General features: G+C 50.3%; 1 protein-coding gene across 13 annotated transcripts in view; it reads left to right on the forward strand.

Moving 5' to 3' along the window:
- Positions 1-17,973, forward strand: part of ZNF536 (zinc finger protein 536) — a 423,689-nt gene that overhangs the window by 112,583 nt on the left and 293,133 nt on the right. The gene's annotated exons all lie outside the window — the stretch shown is intronic.

The following is a 17,973-nucleotide window of genomic DNA, read 5'->3' on the forward strand; positions in this document are numbered from 1 at the left end:
TGGGGAGGGGGAACAAAGGAATCAGGGAAAAAGGTGATTTTCCCCTCGATGGCTTAATTCCCTTCTCAAGTTTTCTTCTGGGATGAATCTGAGGTTTCAGTTCACAATCCTGAGGTGCCGCTAACATATTCTGGTTCCGAGAAAGGGCCCGCTGTTATTTTGAGTAGTTTTGATACAACCAAATCAAAGTGAAGATTTGAAATAGCTTTTCTGAAAGCCCAAGCTAAAGTCATAAATTATTCTGCACCATGATTCTTTCTGATAGTAAAACCATACCTCTTTGCCTGACATTGCTGAAATGTGGAAAAGTGAAAGTTAAAAATAAAATGAAACATTTAAATCTTGGCTGTTGAGAACCTCAGATAGACATCAAGGCCAGTCGATAAAGGCCCCTATCAATTAGGCTCCTACAGTTATCATCAGATTCGGTTTATTAGCCCTCGCCCAGGTACGGGGTTCCGGCATTACGGCTGGGAAGGGCCAGGTGGAACGCAGGGAAAGACCATAAACTGGAAATTGAGGGTGCGGGGTGCCTAGGCGTGCTCGGTGGCAGGGCCCAAGGCCGCCGTGGTGCCCCTGCCTTGCATGATCTTGTAGGAGAAAATATTTGCAGCAAAATGGTTGGAAGTTTTCCTTTTTTTTTTTTTTTTTAACCCCCTTTATTTGAGTTAGAAAGTGTTGATTTCACACCGTGGTGAGTGTTTTCCGTCAGCTTCTTGGTGGGTGTATTCCGTGTGAAGAACGAGGAGCGGTGAACACCAGCCGCTGTGGCTTCCTTCAGCGGCCAGGCAGGCCTCCCCTGGCAGCGGGGACGTCTGCTGAGCACAGGGCCTTCTGCAGCGATGGAGAAGCCCAAGGGCTTCCCGGCCCTGGGCTTCCAGACTGAGCTGTTTGGCTAGTTCCCTCCTCAGCATATCACAGGCAGAGCAATTTTTGGTTCCATAGCTGTTTGGTTGGGAAAACAAGCCTGTGATTGCCAGTAAGGTTTAGAATTTGCCTGCCAGATAAGGGAATGTCTGTGAAGACTATTTTCCCTCTTGGGAGGCAAAACACAGATGGGGGAGTTAGGAGTCTTACAATATTTAGCTGCTACATTGATGGTAGGAATTCTGCCGCGTGGATGCTTGCAGTTTCTGCGAGCCCCGTGGAGCATCACTGCCAAGGGCCTCAGGTCAGGCAGACGGGCGAGGCTGGCTTTCCCCGGGGTGCGGGGCGGGGTGTGAGCCTGTGTACCAGCTTCTTCTGGAACTTTCCATGCTCTGTGCTTCTTGAGTGGGAGAGGAAGCACTGTAAGGGTGCTGGCCATTTCCCTTGACCCGCCTTGGACAGGGAAGTAGAGAGAGGCCTGAGCCGCCGCGTCTGACCAGGTAGGGGGGACTGAGGGGGAGGCCCTGGATTGACTTCATTTCTCCTGTGACTGGACCCAGACCTTCTTCGGGTGGCTTCTCAGGCTCTGGAGAGTAGGCCACACACCAGCCTCACCAGGTTTGCTGCCTCGGAAGCCTGTATTTTAAAGAACTAATCATCTGGGCATGCTCTGGGCCTCTTAGAAGATAAGGAACAATGATACAATGTTCTTGGGATTGGCCGTGAGAAGGCAGGGAGCTCTTCTCTCATGGAAAAGGTAAATCTTGGAATGACTTCAAGGTCCTGTGCATCGGAAGTAGGATTTTCGGTCTTATATTCAAGAGCAAATTCTGGGCCCTGGAGACCAGGAAGGGCGACAGGTCTTCCAGACCAGCTCCTCTGTCCTGACTGCCCACCTCAGCACCTAGGACCCTTGGGCCCTGGAGTTGGACTCTCTCTAGGAGTAGCCTGGAGCCGTGATGTGCCGGCTGGGCCACTTCTGGACTCCTGAAGGGACCAGTCGGGACCCTTGCTTCTGTCCTCTCCACCGATGCCCTCCCCATCTTTCGAAATGGACACTTGACCTTCAAAATATTCTGTGAAATGCTGTACAAGGGCAGCTTTGGGACAACCCGACAGCCCCCACCAAGCGCCATTGCACAGAAACCTTAAGTGACCCGTCAGTAACCGAACCTGTCACACGCATCGGAGAACGATTTCCTAGCCCACCACAGCATGGGTTTCCTGATAAGCCCCAGAGAGGACCGGAGGCAGAGCCAGGAGCTGGGGCAACCCAGCCCTCCTTGGCGTCATCCTTTAGAAAGACCCCAGGGCGTGCGGAGGGCAGTGGGTCGCAGAGGACACAGGACCTTGCCCTACCTCTGACATATGCGGCAAGCCCCGGCCCTTGCCTTGCCGGGCGGCGGGGGCAGGGCCCAGGACTAGGGCGCTGGCCCTGCGGTGGCTTGGGCTGTCCCGAAGCGGCCCCGTTGTCCTGGCACAGCCGTGTGAGTCAACAGCCCTCCCGCGGCAGTAATTACTTCAGTTAAATGCTGTGGTAGCGGCACTCTGGGAGCACAGAGGAGGGAGTGAATAATTGTAATTTCTGTGTGATAATGATGATAAGCCCTGCATATGTGTGTGGGGCTTTGCGTCGTATTTGATCTTCACCAGGAGATCTCCAGGCTCATGGAGGTAAAGATCAAGATCCCCGCCAACGCCTCTGTAGCAGCTGAATGAGGTAGGAAGGTGAGGTCTCGTGACAGCCGCATAGCCCAAGAGAAAATGAAAATCAGAGATAATTCTGACTCTGGAGAACAGGAGCGGTGGGGCTGGTTCTGGCCCCAGAGTGTTTTGGGATTATCTTCATTGTCACCTTGTGCCTAGCAGGCAGCTGCTGATATTCGTCCCATTTTCCAGGTGTGGAAGCTGAGGTCAGAGAAGTTAAGTGGCCTCCCTCATGTCACACAGCCGATGGATGGTAAAGCCAAGGTTTGAGCAGGCTTCTTCCTGATCTTAGAGCCTGATCCCTTGGCCATGAAGCAGCCAGGGTACGACCTTAGCCAAGCTCCTTAAAGAGCTTCTATTGTGTAGCTAGGAGCCATGAACAAGGCAGCAGTGGATAAGCAGATGTCAGATAGTGATAAAGTACCATGAAGAAGGTCTGGGGTGAAAGAGAGGGAGCAGGAGAGCTCCACCTGAGAGGGGTACGTGGTGAGGATGGGCCTTCCTGAGAAAGGCACCTTGGAAGTGAGAGGGCTGAAGGACATGGAGGAGCCGGCCAGGTGATGGGCTGAAGGCAGAGCATTCCCCACAGAGGGAATGGCAAGTGCAAAGGCCCTGTGGTGGGGGAGAATTTGGCATATCTGAGTATAGGCAGGTGAGGGTAGAGAACCGTGAACTCTAGGGAGAGGGTACGGGGTTAGAGGGTTTGCATTGGACATGACTTTGTAGGCCATGGTGAGGAGTGCTGGCTTTGTTTTCTGTCTGTGCTGCTTGTGACCGGAGCTGTGTCTTGAGAAGCTCACCTTTCCGGGTATTGGGATGCTCCTAGGTGCCCAAAATTCTGTAAGTGACATGAACCCACTCTTGTTCACTCTTTGTTTTCTGCTAGAGGGATGTCCTGGTGACTTGTCTAAAGCTGGGAGTTACGGACTGTAGGCTCTGTGGGTGCAGGAAAGGGAGCTAGCTGCCCTTGGGGCCCTGCCCTCAGGGACAACATGGTGATTCACGATAGTGCCTCACAGCTGCTCATCTGGAGTTTCCTGTGCCCCCCAGCTGTGGGCATGGGCAGAATTGCAGGTAGAAGGCTCAGGGGTGGGGTGCTGAGGCCATGTGGGCCTCTGGGAGGTGCCTACCATACCCCTACTGATTCTGGGGCTGTCCAGGAAGAGGCAGACCAAGATCCAGAGTAAAGATTCTTGGTGATTCTAGAACCCCAGGTCTAGCAGAAACTTTTGCCATCAAAGCCACCTTTATTTTATAAGTTTAGAGACCAAGGCCCAAGGCGTGTTTGTGCCTACCCCGGGCTGCTGTGGGCAGCATGGGGGCTGCTCCTAGAGCCGCTGGAAGCTGTGGCAGGGACTGAGTCTGTCTTGTCTGCCCTGCTGCCCCCACAGCACCTAGAGCAGCTCCTGGTAGCCGGAGAGGTCATCAGGCATCTGGGGGCACTGATGGAGAGCCTCTCACCCCTGCAGTTTGTAACCATTAGAATCTGTTGCACCTGGCTTTAGGCAAACTCAGTTGACGTGTACCAAATCCACACTGCTCTCCAGATTTCCTGGAACATGAGCATTGCCAGGCCTGACGCCCCCTGGGTTTGACGTATTCAGGACACGGGGAGGCAGGGCCCTGGCTGAGGGGTCCTGATACATGTGCAGGTGGCTGAGGGCTGCCCCTTGGGTATTCAGATCAGCCCATTTTAGGGCTACAGAGCCCCGAGGGTTTTGAACAGCGATCATCAGTGCTGAAGCCAGCTCAGCTATCGGAGGGCTTGGGCTCTGCCCCAGAGTGAGTTCTTGAGGATGGGGACACCTAGGGAGGCTTTGGCCCGGCCTTTTACTGGGTGTCCTGGACAGGCCTCAGCTCTCTGTAAGCGTTGTCATAAACCCAAATGCAGGCTGGGTCTAGGTGGGAAATGCAGAGGCTGGGTGTGAACAGAGCAGGCTGGGGAGAGCAGACCCTACGGAAAACATCCCTTCAGCTCCCCTGACTGCAGCCACCTGCGGCCCTGGGCAGACCTTTTCCCAGGCCTTCAGAGTTTTTAAGGAAAGACGTTTAAAAAAATGTAGTTCTCTTTTCTTTTCTCTTTTCTTTTTCTCTTCTTGTCTCTTTTCTTTTTCTTTCTTTTTTTTCTTTTACGATTTTTAAAATTTATTTATCTGACAGATCACAAGTAGGCAGAGAGGCAGGCACAGAGAGAGGAGGAAGCAGGCTCCCCACCAAGCAGAGAGCCCGAAGCAGGGCTCTGATCCCAGGACCCTGGGACCATGACCTGAGCCGCAGGCAGAGGTTTTAACCCCCTGAGCCACCCAGGTGCCCCTCTTTTTCTTTTTCTTTCAGGCTAGCAACTAATTTAAGTTTTAAAAAGCCTTTCTGCAAATACCAAGGTCTGTAGACTGGGCCGAGCTCAGCCCCTGCTCTGTGAGGCCCACGCTCGGCACCCGACACAGTGGGTGCTCAGAAGCATGGCCTGCACTGCCCCCCCACCGCCACCCCACGCCCCAGGGGCTGTCCATAGGACAGTCTGGGCTCTAGGCAGGTTCTGCACATGGGACCCAGCACCTGCAAGTCCTCAGTCCTCTCTGTGTTCCCGTGTCGTCTTCCCACAAGAAGGTCTGGAGCAGCAACTCCTGGCTGCATAGGTCTGTTGGGTGCCCAGAGGAGAGGAGAATGTACCCATTTTCTGGGAAGCATGGTCAGGATGCCCCTTGCGAGCCTCTCTGCGTCCCATCTCACCGGGTTCCCCCGACCCCTGAGTTATAGGGTGCCCACCCACATCTCATAGGGGGACACGGTGATGGATGAGTTCGATTCGTGCCCTCCGGGAGCACGTGACAGAACCGCCCTCCCTTCCTCCTACCCGTCGAAGGTGAATGCCCCCGGCGTCCTGAGTCTTGACAGGCCCTTGTCCGGGGCTGATGCACCCCGTCGGCTCCCTTCTGTTTGGGGAGAGGCAGTCCTGACGCGGCACCAAGTTGACCGGAGGCTCTGGCCTGCAACTGGTTAGGGGTTGATCCTGGAATGTGGTGAAAGGACAAGATGCTTTCTCTCCCAGGAGGCCACCTGGTGTGAGAGAAAATGGCCAGGCTGCCCAGCCCGCCCATTGCTCGTCCCTTCCTTGTCCTGTGACTGTGCCCCTTCCGCCAGTGGGACCTACGTCCTCCGCTCCTTGAGAGGCAAGCGGTCTGCTGAGAGGGGCAGACTCCCCCCACAGCTGCTGGGCTCCCGTCAGGCTGCTGGGGCGTCAGCTTCCCCGTGGTCTCAAGGCTTAGGAAGAGGCTGGGCCGGTCTCCGGCCTCACTTCCTGTTGGCCCCTGCCAGTCTCCCTTCATCCCGTCCACATGCAACATGGAGTTTCTGTGTGTGTAATATTATTTGTTTTTATTTCTGTAATCCCTTTATTGTTTGCACAACTGCTGTCAGACTGTTGCCTGAAAGTATCACAGGATAATTGCAGAACGCCTGCATAAGTAATTTCTTATGAAATCGGGCCTTGTCTGCATATAAAATTGTTTTTCGTTGCTGCATACATGGACTTCATTATATGGAGGCTGTTTACCGGGCTCGCACCTTCCCCACAGGCCACAGAGACGGGAGGGCCTGACACGGGGAAATGGTGACATACTATTTTTATTCTTTTTTTCGGTCAGAAGACATTTCTGGAGGGGCCGACCTGGTCAGGAGGAGCCTGGCCCCGGAAGGAGCGGAGGCCCCGGGGCCAGGTGGGGGAGGTCCTGGGCCAGGTGGGGGAGGCTTGGGTCCAGGTGGGGGAGGCTTGGGTCCAGGTGGGGGAGGCTCGGGTCCAGGTGGGGGAGTTCCCGGTCCAGGTGGGGGAGGCTCCGGTCCAGGTGGGGCCTCCCAGGCCTCAGGGCAAGGCGAGCATGGCGGCTAATCCCATGCTCACCCAGCGGCTCTTCCGCCCGCATTTCTGTGATATTAATGGTGTGTGGTAGTGAAAGAAATGTGTTTTATTCTCGAGTCTAACCCTGCTGTTATCAAAGTAACTTCCAGCTTATTAGCGACAAAGGACTTTTCTCCTCTCGGCTGCCCTGTTCGCCAGGGCTTCCTGAATTAAACTGCTGCTTCCTGTCCTTGATATGCACGACCACATCTGGGCAGCCCGATCCCAGCCCCGCTGCCTAATAACAATCACCTTCCCCTTCAGTGTCTGTTGATTGTTTCTAATTCACTCTGACAGATAGTGCCTGACAACTCGCCGGCTCTTCCCTCCCTCCGTGACCTGGAGTTACTCACAGCACTTATAGAGTCTGTCATTTTTAATATTTGATTTCATTTTAAGTTATGTGTTTTACTGAGAAGATGAAACCAAAAAAAAAGGGGACTTGTAATGGAACATAAATTTAACCCTTCTTGCCACCCGGCACTAGCCCGAGCCAGCCTTCCCAACATCTGGGTGCCGCTTTCTCCTTCCACACAGTTCTACGGCTGGGGCTGCTTCTCCTCCCCTCTCCTCCCTTCCTTCCTTCCTTTCTTCCTTCCTTCTTCCTTTTTTCCCCTTTGGCTTTTCTTTCTTTTATTTCTGGAAACAAAAGCTTCGTGTCACATTCTTTCCCTTTAATGGCGCTGGATTCATTTATAGAGCTAATAATGGGCTCTTTCTGCTTTGCAACCAGGTTATCATTGAAAGACCTTTCTTGGCGGGGCGGGGGGGGGGGGCGCGAGGGGGGTCACTCCGGAGTGAGGGAGTCAGGGGAGAGGACCGGAGACGTCTGAGTGACCAGCTACAATTCCGGTGTCAAAAACGAGCACTGGATCTTTCTTTTTGGAGATGCTCCTCTTTGTGCGAGCTGGCGGGGCAGGGGAATGCCACCTCTCCCTGGGTTTGGGACCAGCTGCTCCGAGGGGGACAGGACGTGGGGTTGAGGCTGGACATGCGTTTCCTTCGGCCACGTCCCTGGGCATCCGCCCCAGCAAGTGGCCTGATAGGGCCGGCGTCCTCACGGGCAGGGCCGGAGTCCCAGGTCACTTTCGGGACCACTCCGCCATGACTTTGCCTTTGTTTGTCACTAGACAAAGGCTCCTGTGTCCCTCTTGGCCCTTCAGAGGTGGAGAGCTGTGAGGCCGAGCATTAGGTCAGCGTGGCAAATAGACACCAACAAAATTTTTTAAAAAAGAGGCACATTCACCCGTGGTACCTCACTTCTGCCCGGTGTGGATGTCTGTCCTTCCCTCACAGTGTGGTATGGGCGGCTATCGAATGTGATAAGAGGGATCTGGGTTGCATCTTGGCTAAAAATAAATAAATAAATAAATAAATACCAACTTCACCGTGACCCACGTGTGGCCTGGTCTCCTGATGACCACAGTTTATCCCGAGTGTGTGAGCTGTCACACTGTCAGGGCCCTGTTCTTTCAGAGCCTCGGGCCAACTGTCCCTTTGACTCTTCCAGCTCCCATTAGACAAGGAGCAGAGGTGTGCCAGTCTTCGGGATGAAGCAGGTGGGTTTCCTGGTGAGTGGAGGGGGATGAGAACCTGCTCTCCAGCATTCACTTGTAAAGACAACCAGCTGGGGACCACTCAACACAGGCTGGCTCTCCGGGAGGCCACTCTGCAGGGAGCATCAGGCTTGGCTGCCAGAGAAGCAGTTAGGGCTGGATCCTTTGCCCATAGGCAGACATTTTAGCTGCTTCCCTGCTGTTCTGCTGCTCCTGGTTCCAGGCCTCTGGACACAGGGCCAAGGTGGGCCAGCCATGTCCGTCTTGTCCCAGCGACTTCCGGGATGATTCTGTCACTTGGCGGTTTTCCTTCACCAGGCCTAACCCTTCTAGAACCTTCTAGAACCCCACTTCTCCCTCCCCCTCTGGGCACTGAGGGAAAACTCAGTGGAGACGCTTTTCCTCTCCCTGGTCCCAAGTATCCCAGCACCGTCTTCCCCTCCTCCTTCTGTAAGAGGTGAGGAAGGCAAGAACAACTCTATTTTGGATGGTTTTGCAGCGCTGCTAGTATATTTCGAAATCATTGTCTTTTGTTTCAGTCATGCTAATTAAAATGAAAAAGGAAGATGATGCACAGAACGTAAAGTGGACACAAAGCTTTTAACTTTATGTGGGAAACAGATCTGTGTTCACGCTGATGCGCTGTTCGTTAAATAAGGACAGGATGGCTTTTCCCTTTCGCTGACCCAGGTGGTCTTGATGGGTCTGGTAATGGGCCAGGTGGGCGAGAAAAGACGGAGAGAAAAGTATCTTGACTTTCCTTTTATCTCAGGCCTTCCCTGGTACTTATGCGTGTGTGAGAGAGACAGACAGACAGACAGACAGTCAGACAGACTGCCAGGAGTGGTTGGCAGTGATGAGATTCTCGCAGTCTGAGTTGGTCACCACGTCTGCCTCAGCTCAGGAAGTTGGGCTCAAAGGGTCTAGAGCCATGAAGAAGAATCCAGAGAGAGGCCCAGGACCACTGTGCCCTTCTGCTTTGACAACAGTTGAAAGGCAGTTTTATTTCTTAAAAAATTTTTAGAAGATTTTATTTATTTATTTGACAGAGAGAGACACAGTGAGAGAGGGAACACAAGCAGGGGGAGTGGGAGAGGGAGAGGGAGAAGCAGGCTCCCCACTGAGCAGAGAGCCTGATACGGGGTTCGATCTCAGGACCCTGAGATCATGACCTGAGCCAAAGGCAGATGCTTAACAACTGAGCCCCCAGGCGTCCCCGAAAGAGGATTTTAAAGAAGGTTCTGTATTTGAGGTTTTGCTTCAAGGCTAAGGCCAATTTATGCTTTTATTCCCTTCGAAACGGCCTGTTGGACTACTACTGGTTATTATTTTAGAGTCGGAGAGAAATTAAGAGCTGACATCAGCTGAAGGCTTTGAATCGGATTTTGTGCTACAAGGACCCACCTCCTCTCCGATGAGTTAGGTCAAGCCCCTAGAATTCCAGGTGGACAGGGAAGGACACATAGTGTTTCCCATCTTATCCCCCCAGTCCAGATTTTCTGTGGAGTTTGCATGGGGAACAGCATAGTCAGGTTCTAATCCTTGAAGGCCTCGAGAATACTGCCCGCCCAGGAGGTAGCGATCACCAGGCTGCAAATCAGCCTGGTGCCCCAGCATTCACTGACATAGAGCCTAGAAGGATCTGCCTACAGGGGAATAAGGCACATCATTCTTCTGTATAGTTTGAACCAACAGACATGGGCTACCCTCCAGAGCAAGGAGAGGGACAGGCACAGAAGGGAAAGATACCCAGAAAGCCATATCACAATGAGAACGTGACCAGTGCCACCTCCGAGATTAACCAGAGAGCCCCAGATTCCAACTGGAGAGGGAGTGATCCCTAAGTAAAAGCAGTGTAAGATGTTGACTGCTAAGGAAGGGGGCTCTTAACTGCCATGTGTGTGCTCCGGGCTCAGCACAGCAGGCCTTTTTCAGAAGGGAGAAGTCATACCCACTGGGAGGCTCAGGAAGAGCTTTAGGGAGAGCCAGTGTTAGAGCTGGACCTTGGGGCCCCAGAAGATTGTCAGATACAGAGATGAGGGGAAGGTCAGAGAGGAGTTTGCTTGCCCAAGACAGGAATTTTGCGGCTGGGGCAGGGGTAGGGGGAAGGGGGAGTGTTGAGCGCCATTCCGGGCAGAGGCAGTAGCAGGGGGAACTGGAAACAGACTGGGTTCGGGATTGGTGTTGGGGAATGACAGCTAACTCTGCTGGGTTGGAACTTAGGGTATAAGTTAGCGGGAGTGGAGGTGTGGGGAGAGCCTGCTGGTGAGAGAGGCTGCATGTCAGGTCAGGGAATTTTGTGGGGTACCCCAGAAGTGGGCCATGAAGACCGTTTGTGCTATCCGAGCTGACCTGGGCGGTAGAAGTGGGGCTGGGGAAAAGGAATATACCCATCAACCCGGTGCAGCCCTGGGTATTGTTCCTGTTCTCATGGTTGGGTGTGACAGTGACCTCAGAAGGACACGGGTAGAACAGGGACGGTGCTAGGTTCGGGGTGTCCAGACCGTGACAGCTGACCCGGCTTGCCAAGGTCCTCGGGTCCACAGTGAGCTGGCCTTTAAAAAAAATAATAATAAAAATAATAAAGAGAGGATTGCTTTTCAAAACCCCCACACTTGCATCCATCAGGCTCCTACACGGTTTTCTTTGCCTACGTGTACAAAAGGTACATTTTGGGTTGCATGGGGCGTGTGCCCGCGTCCGGAGCCGGGGTGAACAACGCAACAATTAGCAGATTCATCAGTTCTTCTGCTTATACTCGATTTCGAGAATAAGATGTTAGTTTGTTCAACTCTCTGCTCTATGCCTTGATCACAGTGTGAAAGTGTTGGCCAAGCTTAGCTTCCTGGTCAGAGGGTCAAGACCCACGGCTTTTCAACATGCTTATGAGAAACCCAAACATTTGTGACCACTGGTGATCTTGGAATCAAGGCTCAACTTATGAAACGAACACGTAATGATCTTGTTTATACAGGGTATAAATAGAGTTCATGCATTTAAAAATTTTTCTTCCTGATAAGGACTTTAGTCAGCATTTCTCCTTTCTCTGTCTCTCTGTTTTTCTCTTGTCTCTTCCTCCCTCTGTCTCTTCATCTTCTCCTTTAGAAGGGGAGGGATTTGCTCCTGTGGCTGCTCCTGGAAGAGGCAGGACCACCCTGTGGATTTCTTTCCTGGAGCACTTCTTGCTTCCCCTGTAGCTTTGGCTGAGTGGGGATGCATGCGTGGGGAGGGCCTGGTGCACTTGGACACATCCTTGCCTCTTCTGCAACCCCAGGGATGGGCTGTGAAGTCACATCTGCCCCTGAGAGCTCAGCTGGGGACCAGAGCCAGCAGAGCAAGGCCGCCTGTGGATGAGACCTTCCAGGCCCTTCAGGGCAGTGGGGGGCAGAATTTATACCGAGAATGACCCCTTGGGTCTAAGCCACATGCTTTCATCATTCATACCTCTCTTTGACTTTTTTTTTTTTTAAGATTTTATTTATTTATTTGACAGAGAGAGATCACAAGTAGGCAGAGAGGCAGGCAGAGAGAGAGGAGGAAGCAGGCTCCTTGTGGAGCAGAGAGCCCAATGTGGGGCTCGATCCCAGGACCCTGGGATCATGATCAGAGCCAAAGGCAGAGGCTTTAACCCACTGAGCCACCCAGGTGCCCCAATTGATTTTTATTTTTAAGATTTTATTTATTTGAGGGTGAGAAAGAGAGAGAGAGCCCGAGCAAGGGGAGGAGCAGAGGGAGAGGGACAAGTCGGCTCACCCTGATGTGGGACTCTGAGATCATGACCTGAGCTGAAATCAAGTCAAACACTTGATTGACTGAGCCACCCAGGTGCTCCTCTTTTGTGATTTTTTTACTATATCGAGTACAACCTGCTTGTAGACTTTGTAAGCTTCATGTATTTTTTTTGAAGGACATATTTCTTTTACTTAAATATTATATTTAGCTTTGTTCTAAATAATGACATCTATGAAATCTCTGGTTTGGTCTGTCGGTTATATATTTTTCATAGTAGGTATTGAAATGATTATATGTGTTAATTTTTTTAAAGGAGTTTTTCTGTGTGTCACCTGAAATCATCTTGCATTTGAGGGGTCCGTCGGCAAGCCTTTGGGAATCACTCTGTGGCCCTGTTTGGAATATTTGTGTCCAGCCAGGTTCTTAGGACCTACCTCAGATTCCTGCATGGAGCCATTGCCTCCCCTACTCTTAGGGAAGCCTTTTGCCAGTCTCTCCAATCCCCAGAGCAAGAGTCCCTCTGATCTCACGCCCTATCCTCAAGATCTCCAATTATCACTTAACTCTGGTCACATCTGATAATGCTGTGAGTGGCCATGCTTCCTTGCAGTCCCTTCCGGACTGCAAAAATCTTGGGAGTAGGCACCATGCTCTTCTGCGTCAGCCAAAGTGCCTGATCACTTAAGCTGGCTGGCTGTCTATCAGTCTATCTGTCCATCCATCCATCCATCGATCCATCCCTCCATCCATCCATCCATCCATCCACCCATCCATCTGTCCATCCATCCATCCAACCGTCCATCCATCCATCCATCCATCCATCCAACCATCCATCCATCCATCCATCCATCCATCCAACCGTCCATCCATCCACCCATCCATCTGTCCATCCATCCATCCAACCGTCCATCCATCCATCCATTGTCTATCCATCCATCAAGCCATCCATCATCTATTTCCTATCATCTGTCTATTCACCTCCACCCCTCCATTTCTATTTCTCCATCATCTGTGCCTATGAAGCTATCATCTGTCTATGTATCTATGATCTAATCTATCATCTATTAATTTTCCTCCCTCCCTCCTTCCTTTTATCCTGCTTGATGAGTCAGGCACGGTCTTAGGCCCTGGGAATATGGCAGAAAACAAAACAAAGTCCCTGCTTTTGTGTTGCAGTCATTCTAGATGGAAGAGGCAGGCAGCAAATAAACAAAGAGAAGAAGAAACCGGAAAAGGATCTGTGGCTACACATACCATGCAGGGTATTAAAAGAGCGGGCTGTGAGGCAAAGAGGACAGACCTAGCTGAGACTGAGAGGTCAGGGAAGGTTCCTCTGGGGAGGTGCCTTGGAGTCTGACCTCTGAAGAGCAGGTTAGAGCCTGTGAGGTGGGGGCTGCTCCTGGACAGGGGTCTAGCCTATGTCAAGTCTCAGAGGCAACTTTGACAAAGAAGAGTTTTTCCATTTCTCACTTCCTTGGGCAACAGCCCCTTTTCCACCTAAGAAAGTCCAACCCCTCACCTCCGGGAGCTACCGTGTCAAGTCCCTTGTGCGGGGGAAATTTGGGAACAGTGCGCTGTTATTCCCCTGCAGGGTTCGAGGGCAGAAGGGGAACACGCCACGGAGGAGGCTACAGCTGACATGCTAATATTTCATTTTAATCTTGAGTGCCAGGTTACTTTCCAAATGAAGTGTCTCAGGCAAGGCTCTAACTTACATGAAATAAAAGAGTTTAATGCTAATTAAATATCATCTGACTACTGAAGCCATATTTATTGATGGTCTAGAAGAACGTCATCGAGGTGGATGGACTTGGAATGTGTCTCTGCTAGAAACGCAGCCTCCCGTCCTGGGACTCCTCTGCAGTTCAGACTCGTGAGCCCCACACCAGGCACAGCCCGGGACTCGTGGAGGGTGCAACCCGGAGTCGCCCATCTCCTTTCTCTGTCAGGTGGACGTTTCTGCACCTTTAATGTGTATTTGATTCAGGAGGTCTGGGGTGTTGCCCAGACTCTCACTTCTGACCAGATCCCAGCACATGCACATAGGGCAGGACCTGCTGCATGGCAGATGGCGAGAGTCCGGAATAGACCAAGGATAAGTAAATTCTAAAGCAGACTCTGACGCTGGCACTGCCGAGTATGGGGTGTGCCAGCCAAGTGTGAAGTCTCCTACTTTGCTGATCTCACCTACTACCTCCACCTCTGTCATCTACTTCTTCCTTTGTCCTAGTCCTTCCTACCACTCCCTCTGGTCCCGGCGGCATTGTGGCCTCTCCCCAGGCTAAGAATCATGGTTCCCCGTGTGGGTAGTCGCCCACCATTTGCCTTGTCTCTGGGTGTGTGATCCTCATGGCTGGCTCCTCTACCCCAGCCTCCTACTTCCGTGCCTCCAAGATTGATAGATTCTCCTCACCACAATGGGGAAGGGGGCGGGACTTCCTAATCCTCTGCAAAGAGGGTCTTGCATTGGGACAGAGCTGGCTTGGGGGGCCACGTATTGGGGCCTGGAAGGTGAAGTCATGGGCTTCCGTTTCACCCTCCAGCTCTCCTTTGGAGAAGCCTGTCTTGACCGTGTTTCCCTTTCCTCCGAATGGCACAGACTAGGGCTGCCAAACTCTAATGTTGCAGGGACAAGAGAGTCCCCGTCCACGGAGGAGCTCGTGACTGCCTAGAGAATGAATGTGTGCTCTGCTGGTTGTCCACGGGAATGTGGGTCTGGTGCTGCTAGGCGTTGGGGTTTCTTAGGGGAAGTCAGAAATCCGAATTTCCATATGGAACTCCGTCATCATTTGTTAAGTTGGTAACTATTAGGTGATTGTCTCAAATCTCCCCAGGAGCCAAACCGAGCACATGTGTTGGTATTTGGCTAGTAGGCTTCAAGGTGGGGACTCTGTTGCTCGACTGTTTTGGGAGAGGGGTGGTGATTCCATGGGTCCTGCTGGGGAGAAGCCCCTGGGGGTCCAAGGAGGGAGCTGGTTGAAGTGAAGGTGGTCAAATGGACAGAGTTTCGAGGACTCAGAATCCGTTCTTAAAGAGTGGGCCCTGACGTGGCTCTCAGGCCTCAGGAAAACTCATTCTTCCGTATCAGCTTGTCTGCATTCACCTATAATTAGCGCCTGGAATTTCTAAATGAACTGCCTAATCAAGTAAATTTAGCAAACTTACTGTGAAGTGTTAGCATAGCCTCTCCCTCCAACTGTCCGCACAGACATCCGTACCACCTTGCTCGCCTTTGCTTTGTGCAGCCGAAGCCGCCGGCTTCTGTGTGCTGTCTGGCAGCCACGCAGACGTCCCATTTATGTGATCTATAATGAGTTTATTAGTGTTGTAGTGCCTCGTTGCTATTAAGTTTTATCAGTTTCGGCTTCAAGAGCACAAGGTTAAATTTTCAATAGAGTTTTCGCCAAGTTTAAGTGGGATTGTTAAAAATATGTCCAAACGGTGGAACCGAGTATTTTGTGTGAAGATGTTATTTCTGCCCACTAAAGGATTTTGATCTCTTTATTTATAAATTTAACACTTTTCGGATGCTCACAATGGCAGCACAGGGCTCGTGTTTTATCTTTGCAAACAAAACATGAAGGCATTCGACGTGGAGGGTCCAATGGAAGCTGTATGGAATGGAGTCTGACCCATCGTGACGGTGCAGACATCACACCCCCCCCCCCCCCCGGCCCATGCTGCTATCATGGTCCGGGCTGCGGTTGTGGCTGGCTGTGGCTTTGACCTGGTAAACAAACATTATGAAGGAAGGAGGTAAATTCACCCACCAGTTACAGAGGGATGGGATACGATAGCGTATTATCTCCCAGTACCAGAAGATAAGCAGGTTTTCCTCTGAAAATATGTGTGAGCATAATTGATTATTATTTACCTGGATCCCCTCTGTAATTCTTGATCAATTTTTATTTTTATTTATTTTTCTTTTTTAGAAAGTAACCGAAACCAATTCCAGAGTTTCTTCACTGGCTGTAATCAGAATAAAGTGCTTGCGCTTTTAGGTTAAGAGAAAAAAAACAAAACAAAACAGTCATAGGCTGAGCTGCTATTATGGAAAGTTTATTATTATTGGTATATAAGCTAGCTGGGGGCTTAAGCACAGAGCAGTTGGATAATTTAGCTAGCTCCTGGATCCAATTAAAAAAAATCTATGTTGTGTCCACAGTGGGGGATGGCCATAGCTGAGGAAGCACTCTGTCGCAGATAGGGACACACCTGTGGCATTCTCTCGGTTATACGCAGTTTGGGACGCAGAATGCTCTAAATCCTCTCATTACTGCCTTAGAGAAGACAGACACTTCAAGCAGTTCTCCATTTATCTGAGATTACCAGTTAAACTCGTTAAAAAGCAACTATGGCTTGTTCACTCAATTGGCTGTTGGGAAGATTTCGCGTTCTTGAGCAACAGTGTGGCTTTGATTAGTGGAGTGCTATACATTTTAGGGGAGACCTTTTCTAACTTAATTTATGACTCTGGTTGAATGGCGTCTGGGCTGGGGTATTACGTATTTCCCCAACTATTGTACCTGGTGTCAATAAAGGCGCATTTAGGGAAATCTGAAATAAAACTCCAGGGTGTTTTCGTTCTTTGGGGAAGCAAAATGCACCATAAACATTTTGGGCTTGAGCCAACAGCTTTCCCTGACCGTGATTGCAAATTACTGTAGTATGTATAGATTGCTGGTGGAACACTATTTGAGGAAACCTGTATTTTATAGAATGTCACTTTTATGCACAATCCAGGCAAAAGGAAAAAAAAAACTAATTTAGCCAGCAGACAGTATTCTTTTGAATGAGGATTCTGAAAAGAAATTTACCAAAAAAACATGAAAACAAAACAAAACAAAAAACCAGGCTCTAAATACGGCTTTTTATTTAATCATTATTACATCAATCATCGATATCAATACTTAATAGCAACCTGATAATGTAGCCAGTAGGTGAAACAGCTATTAAAAAGTGTAAAAAAATGATTAATCAGGTGCGGGGGGGTATTAATGCTCTCCAATTATTTAATGATAAGTACCTATTTTTGAAAGTGTTTGTTTTTAATAATCGACTGCAATATTAGTTTGCAAAAATGTAATTGCTGCTTAATTTTGCATCTTCGTTTCTTTGTGCCGGGCACAAAGGTAGTATATTTCTGTAGTTATTGTTCGCGGCACTCCGTGTAAAAAATCACGTTCATTTCAAGAAGCTGTTATGGTATTGATTCTGGTAAAGACTTCCATTAACTGACCAATCTAAATCTCATAAGTGATGTCAGGATAGTTATGCATTTGCTTGGTTCAAGTATTCAGCCATTATGTTAGAATGCAGGCCGTGTCTGAATATGGCTGTTAAATTATTTCTAAATACCGAACCAGAACAGCTTAACAGTTTTGCAGTTGGAGACTGACACAAAAATGACAATCTGCCACATCTTTGTTTTTTAAATATTAACGTTGTATTGGGATAGTATTTTTGGAGTAAAAACCTGTGGCACGAGAGGATAAGTGACATAAACAAAGGCAGCTGGGCTTCATGAAATAATGGAACAATAAGGCCCTTGCAGCCGCTCTCATCACTCCAGTATGTTAATTAGCATTCTGTTGTGGCCGCAACACTGAAAACATGTAATCTGTATTGGTGTACAGTACAGCTGTGAACACACATTCTTTTTTGTGAGTCCCTGGAGTTAGCCTTGCCATTGGCATATGCGTTTGGGCCAAAAGTCAAGCCATCACCACTAAAATAGCACACTATAGCAGCAAAATGTCATTTGTCTTTTCTTATTTTTTTTCTCCCCTCAATGCCACATGCTAGCCAGTGATGTAATCCAGTATCCCCGCATCTGTCTCCCTGCTCTGTGTTTGCAGGAGGGGATCTGGGGGGTTGGGGGTGGGGGGAGCCCAGAGACCAGCAAGCAGGAGCCTGTAAAAGGCACAGGGACCCAAGAGGGTCAAATGAAAACCTCAGTCCTTCCTCTTTGCAGTATTTTTTTTTTTAATGCATAGAATCTTCAGCATGGTGGGTCAGAATCTACTGCTTGTGCTTCTTTGGAGGGAGGCAGGGACGGGCAGCTAATTCATAAGGAAAAGGAATCTCAGCGAACTTTCCCATTGTTTAGCACCTGTATTCTGCACTTGAGACGCGGTCCTTCATGCATATAGTGTGCACTTGGGGAAGGGTGTATTCTTCCCATTTCAGAGCTGAAGATACTGAGGCTGAAGCGGG

Source organism: Mustela nivalis (genome assembly GCF_964662115.1).
Source record: "Mustela nivalis genome assembly, chromosome: 18".
Lineage (NCBI taxonomy): Eukaryota > Metazoa > Chordata > Mammalia > Carnivora > Mustelidae > Mustela > Mustela nivalis.